This window comes from Aricia agestis, chromosome 3, assembly GCF_905147365.1.
Source record: "Aricia agestis chromosome 3, ilAriAges1.1, whole genome shotgun sequence".
In the NCBI taxonomy this organism is placed as follows: domain Eukaryota; kingdom Metazoa; phylum Arthropoda; class Insecta; order Lepidoptera; family Lycaenidae; genus Aricia; species Aricia agestis.
Window position 1 is genome coordinate 19,526,538 of NC_056408.1, and position 6,639 is coordinate 19,533,176.

A 6,639-nucleotide genomic window follows, 5' to 3' on the forward strand; every position below is an offset into this window, starting at 1 on the left:
ATCTTGAGAAATATTCAATGCCACTAATCTTTAAAACTTTGAGTCAAGTGATTTTGTGTATAGCTAAAAGAAGTTTATTTTGATGGAAAATTATTTACATATAATATGTAGATTCAATTGTTATGTTTTATCTACCTTATAAATTTAAGTATTGGATAAATAAATGTATAATGTAGATATGTATCTTAGTAGTAAAAGTATAATATAAGTTCTCTGTCACTATGGTGCTTTAGTTTAAAAAAAAATAACTCCTTAGTTTATGAAAAGTGATATCTATGATTAGGGATTCGATTTTCGGGAGTGGCGGGAAAAGTAGAAAATTTTTCAGCACTGAAAATTTAATTTGATTTTTATTGTTAAAAGTTGCATAATTGTAGGATATTTGTCGTATTGTATATATTTTTTAATTGTATATAATTATTTCTTCGTATTGTTGGTAAGTTTTTTAATTATATAAAAGTCCCTTCACGGGACCAGGCGCGCCGCGATGTCTCAGCGGCCGTCCAAACGGAAGAAGAAGAGACCAATATCGTCTAGTCCGGTGGATGATCAGGCTGAGTCGAGTAGCTCTGAACAGTCTAAGCCCACAGAGGAATTTAGCAAATATGCTCCTTATAGAGTAAATGATTACAGCCGTCGCTATCCAGAGGACAGCGCAGCTGGATTTGAATTTGTAGTCTTCGTGGAAAGCACAGGTGAAACTCCTATAGGTACTCGCGACCTCATGGGTTTAAGTCGTATTTTCCAACAATCGATTAAGGGAATATCTTTCTTGAGAAAAATTAATAAATTCAAAGTTGGAGTCTATTTTAATCGGCCGAACTTAGCTAACGCATTTCTTGAAAATACTACTTTTTTACGAGACCAAAATTTAAAAGCAAGCATTCCAGCTGGTAGCACGGAGTTGACTGGTGTCATCAACTCCGTACCGACCGAAATGTCCAATCAAAAAATTTATAAAGCAATTTCGAGTAGTACAAAAAGGGTAATATGTGTACGTAGAATAATGAGAAAAGCTAAGGTTAACAACAGCTTTGAGCTGCAACCAACGCAATCAGTGGCAATTACATTTTCGTGCTCTACATCATTGCCTGAATATGTTTTAATAAATATGTGGCGATTTCCTGTTACGACATATATTCCACCAGTGAAACAGTGTTATAAATGTTTAAGATACGGGCATTTAGCAAAGTTTTGTAAGAATGCAGAGCGTTGCTCGATATGTGCCGAGGCTCACAATTATAAAAACTGTACTCAAAGCCCAGATAAAGCTGTTTGCGTACATTGCAAAGGTAGCCATTTATCTATATCTGGAGAATGTAGAGTTAAAAAAATGAAAATAGAAGAAAATAAAAAAAAGTATACAACTACATCATATGCAGACCTTTTTAATAATAAATTACAAAATTTCCCTTCATTGAATGAAAACACAAATAGTAAAGACTTATTAAATGTACTTCTCTCAAATAAAAACGCACTTACGTTACTCACAGAATGTTTAATTAAAGCTATTACTCTGAACAAGACTCAAAATGCAAGCATAAACTCACAGCTTCTTTCAGAAACAATAAAAGAAACTATAAAAGAAAAAAATAACAATCTTTCAGATTCTCTGCCCAAGTAAATATTATGCAATGGAACAGTCAAAGCTTGCCAAGTAATAAATATGAACTACAAAAATTTCTATTAGATAATTCCATCCACATTTGTATAATTAGTGAAACGTGGCTCAAACCACATATCACATTTAACATGAAAGGATACTCTATTGTGAGAAATGACTGTGGTAATAATCACAATGGAGTAGCCATATTAATTCATAACACTATAGTCTATAACAAAATTAATACATTTTATGATGATTCTTTACAAAATATTGTTGTTCAGATTCAAATTTTTCAGAAACAAATTTCGATTGTAAGTTTTTACAGCCCAGGAAGCTGTACTCCTGAATTTAATAAGAAAAAATTTAATGATTTAATACACACTATTCCGAAACCGATAATTTTGGCTGGAGACTTTAACGCGCATCATACTTTATGGGGTTGCGGCAAAGTTGACGCGCGAGGGAGAGATATTGTTGATGTCGCTGATGAGAATGATTTGGTTCTCTTGAATGATGGACGTCCAACCACTGTAGGGTCGCATAGATGGAAGCCAAATGCACTAGATTTGACTTTTGTTTCGGCGTCGTTAGCATTATTATGTGAATGGCAAGTTTCTTCAGACTCGTTAGGTAGTTATCATTTACCAACTCTGACAACATTGAATCTTTCTCCATCATTCTCTCCCCATAGTAACTTGTCACAGACATTTGAAAGTTTTCCTCTTCACACGAATCTGAAAACAGTAAATTGGGATTTGTATGAAAAAACTATTAATCAGAAATTAAAAAAATTTCAAATTGAAACATGCGATTTAATCGACAGTTATAATAGATTCTGTGCGCTTATACTTAATTCAAACTGTTGATAAATGTGGCACATTTATCAACGGTTTGAATAAGCCTAAGTTCTGCACCCCAACTGCTAATTCTGTTTCTCAAAGTTCTGCCTGTAGTAAAGTTAAAAAAAAAGTTAAAATTCCATTAGTATGGTGGCATGAAAAATGTTCCAAGGCTGTACATGATTGTCGTCAAGCCTGTACATGATTGTCGTCAAGCCTATGCGCGGTTTAAAGCGAATTCTTGTATTGAAACTTTTGTCGAATTTAAGCGTCTTCAGACGCATAAAAAACGCGTATTGAAACAAGAGCGAAGACTTTCTTGGGAAAACTTTTGTAAATCTGTTAGTAGATTAACTCCTATGAGCCAAATTTGGATGAAAATAAAAAAATTCAACCGAAGTTATACACCTAGAAGTAGTTTCATTGATAGTGAATGGATATTACAGTTTTTAAATAAATATACTCCAGATACAGTACCAAATAATTATAAGAACAGTAATTCCAATGTGACAACATCTCCAAATTCTTTTTTAGTAGATAGTTTTACATTTGAAGAGCTGAAAGCAGCCATAAAATCTCGTAAAGATTCTGCTTGTGGTCTAGATTGTTTATCTTACAAAATGTTTTAATTGTTAGACACCAAAAATATGAAGTTGTTCCTTAATCTATTAAATTCATTGTGGTGCCATTCCATGATTCCTGAACAGTGGAAAACAGATTGTCTCGTTCCAATATTAAAACCCGGAAAGGATATAAATGTTGCAGATTCATATAGACCTATAACTTTAAGTTCTTGTGTTGGCAAAATATTTGAACAGCTTATTAAACAGCGATTGGAATTTTTTATAGAAAGAAATCATATTTTACCTAGTAATCAGTTCGGTTTTCGGCGTGGCCGTTCGGCTAGAGAGAGCTTGAGTCATTTTTGTTTGGACATTCACAATGCTCTGTCTTGTAATTCAATATTGGTTGGTATTTTCTTTGATGTTGTTGGCGCATATAATAATGTCAATTTGGAAAAACTTTCAACTATTTTAACTTCTTTACAATTACCTGAAAAATTGGTAAATTGGGTGTATCATTTTCTTAGTGGTCGTAAATTATATGTGAAATTTGAAAATAAACTGATTGGTCCAAGGTATTCCTACAAAGGAATTAGTCAAGGTGGAATTCTCAGTCCTTTACTATTTATTTTGTATATACATAAGTTAAATATTGTCTTAGGTCAAAACATTACTAACCTACAGTTTGTAGATGACTTAACTATATATTGTACTGCAGACAAGTTGTCTGCAGCTATTGAAAATCTCAGAGTTGCTCTCCTTGGCCTTAAGGCCTATTATGATGATCTGGGCTTGGACATCAGCTCTGAAAAAAGCAAAGTTTTAGTTTTTTCAAAAAAACCTAGCAAAACAACAAACATTGTCCTACAATATGGAGATAGTAAACATACTATCTCTAACTGCTAACAAGCAGTTGACAAAACTGTTAGATTCTTAGGTGTGATTTTTCAGAACTCCTTCAAATTTAATAAATATATTGATTACTTAGCAAACAGGGCTTTAAAGGCTTGCAATATATTAAAGTCTTTAGCAGGCACATATTGGGGAGCTGATCCAAAAATTTTATTAATTCTTTACAAGGCTATTGTAAGAAGCCATTTTGAATATGGTTATGTATGCTTTGCTTCTATTCCACATTTTGTTGATAGACTAGATAAAGTTCAAAATAGGTGCTTACGGATTGTGCTTGGTGCGATGTGTTCCACACCCATAATATCAATGCAGGTTGAATGTAACATCCCTCCTTTGAAAATTCGCTTTAAATATTTAATATACAGGTTTTTGTTGAGAATTTCATCCATTAAAAATCATCCTCTTCTTGTAAAATTGCAGAGTGGTTCTTCTTCCTCTATTTTATTACATTACCTACCTGAAATTGTAAAAATAAAGCAAGACTATAACTTATATGAAAGTGACTTATGGCCTTGCTATATGAGCACATTTAGCTCTAAATATTTTCCACTAAAAATTGTAATTGATAATTCTTTGAAGTGCAAAGAAGATGTCTACCTTTTATTAAGTAACCTAGTTGGTTATCAACAAGTCTATACTGATGGTTCAAAGACTTCTGAGGCGGTATCAGCAGCCATATATATTAAACAGGATAAGAAAGGATATGGTATTAGGCTTCCAAATTTAACAAGTATTTTTACTGCTGAGTGTTTAGCAGTTCTGTCTGCATTAGAGTATATTGAAACTCAAGTTTATGATAAATGGATTATAGTGTCCGATAGTCTTAGTGTTCTTCAAAACTTAAATAACCCCAAATTTTGTGCTACAACTAACTATATTATCCATGATATTAGAGAAAAATATACAAAATTAACAACATTAAACAAAAAAAATATAGTTTTAGTCTGGTCACCGTCACATATTGGTGTTAAGGGAAATGAACAAGCCGATTTTTTAGCAAGAGCTATAACTACTTGTTCTCAGGAGCATTGTATTAAAAACATATGTCTTCCAGAATCTGACGTTTTAGTCAAAATAAAAGAAACCTTTAAAATCGAATTTACAAATTTTTGGAAACAGACCATGGAAACCAAAGGAAAATGGTATTCTAAGATTAAACAGGAGTTGTCAGTCCCATGGTTTACTAAAGGTGTTTCATTTCATGACAGGAAATTTTATTCTACTATTTGCCGTCTTAGACTTGGTCACTGTCGATTTAATGCTCATTTTCATAGATTGAATATATTGTCTTCACCCGTTTGTAATTACTGTAATCATTCTGAACAAACCTTGGATCATATTTTCTTTACTTGTAACAGTTTTACTCTTCAAAGATTTATTTTTATTAATCACTTGATGGATATCTTTAAAACTGCTGAAGCCATCCCGCACTCCCTTCAGCAGCTTCTGAAAACACCCGATTGTTATAAGCCAATATATGAGTACGTCCTTTCTACCATTGGTGATATATAATTAAATAGGTACTCACCAGTCATTACCTATATACCTTGAGATTGTATATAGTAACACAGAGATAGTTCTCTGTAACGGTTATGTGTTGTAAATTTCCTAATTATATATAAGTACTTTGTGGTTGTAAATAATTCTCTTTTATATTTGCTTTTCATCTCGTTTTTCTTAGTTTTAGTAATAAAATATTATTTAATGTACATAACTTTGAACTGTTTATTAGCAGACTTTTTAGCCTTTTTAGGCATCTGTCAAGAGTCAAGACCACGTCAAGACAAACCAATGACGACAATATGTCAAATTGAAGAAGGGACAGTATTAATTAAACAAAACAATACTATCAAAACATGAGAAATGGCTTCGGCCTGATGAAAAAACTTATTATTCATATTATTTATATCAAAGAATTGGCTTCGGCCTGATGAAAACTCTATTTCAGATGGTTAATATAAAAGAATTGGCTTCGGCCTTCACTATCATTCATTAAATAGAGAAAACATAGAAATGGCTGTATGGGCAACGCTCCCTTTGCCTGTCCCGACCGGGACGAATTAACAAAAAAAAAATATATCTATGATTAGCCGTCATCTGTCATCGCTCTCTTGTAATTTCGTAAATGTTTTGTAACCTCATGAAAATAAAGTGTTTGTGTTATCAAGAAATCTACTAGAATTTTTATTGAAAATACTGCCTAATCTGAACAGTAGGGTCCCATAGACGATATCCATTTGGGCTATATCCTACGAGTCTCATTTCTTTAGCTCTTTGTAAAAGTTTGTCCTGTTTTGGTAAGATATGAACCCATGATTTTGATCCAAATATCCTAAGTCTTGTTAAGTCTTTAACCAAACATCTTTTTTGCTGGAGTTTGAAAATTGATAGCAGACGATGGACATCTGTTGATTTGATAGACAGCACAGCGCACTGCTTCACCCCATAAGGTCTTTGGTAAACCAGATTCAATTAACAAAGTCCGAGCTCTATTATAAATATTCCTGTTCATGCGTTCTGAAACTCCGTTTGACTGTGGGCTATATGGCAAAGTATACTGTTGAACAATTCCCTTATCTTTGCAAAAATTATTTAGTTTTTCATTTTTAAACTCACCACCATTATCACTTCTGATTTTCTTGACTTTACATCCTATTTGTCTTTCCATTCTATTAACATATTCTATGAGCCTATCTGTTTCTTCACTTTTTCTTTGTAA

General features: G+C 32.7%; 1 long non-coding RNA gene across 1 annotated transcript; it reads right to left on the bottom strand.

Annotated features, from left to right (window-relative positions):
* Positions 1-1,613: 1,613 nt before the first annotated feature.
* LOC121725531 lies at positions 1,614-5,683 on the bottom strand. The gene is made up of 6 exons (XR_006035399.1): positions 5,449-5,683; positions 5,249-5,366; positions 4,186-4,377; positions 3,687-3,813; positions 3,313-3,498; positions 1,614-2,340 (listed from the first exon to the last, which is right to left on the bottom strand). It is a non-coding gene; the product is annotated as an uncharacterized LOC121725531 (long non-coding RNA).
* Between the last annotated feature and the right edge of the window lie 956 nt (positions 5,684-6,639).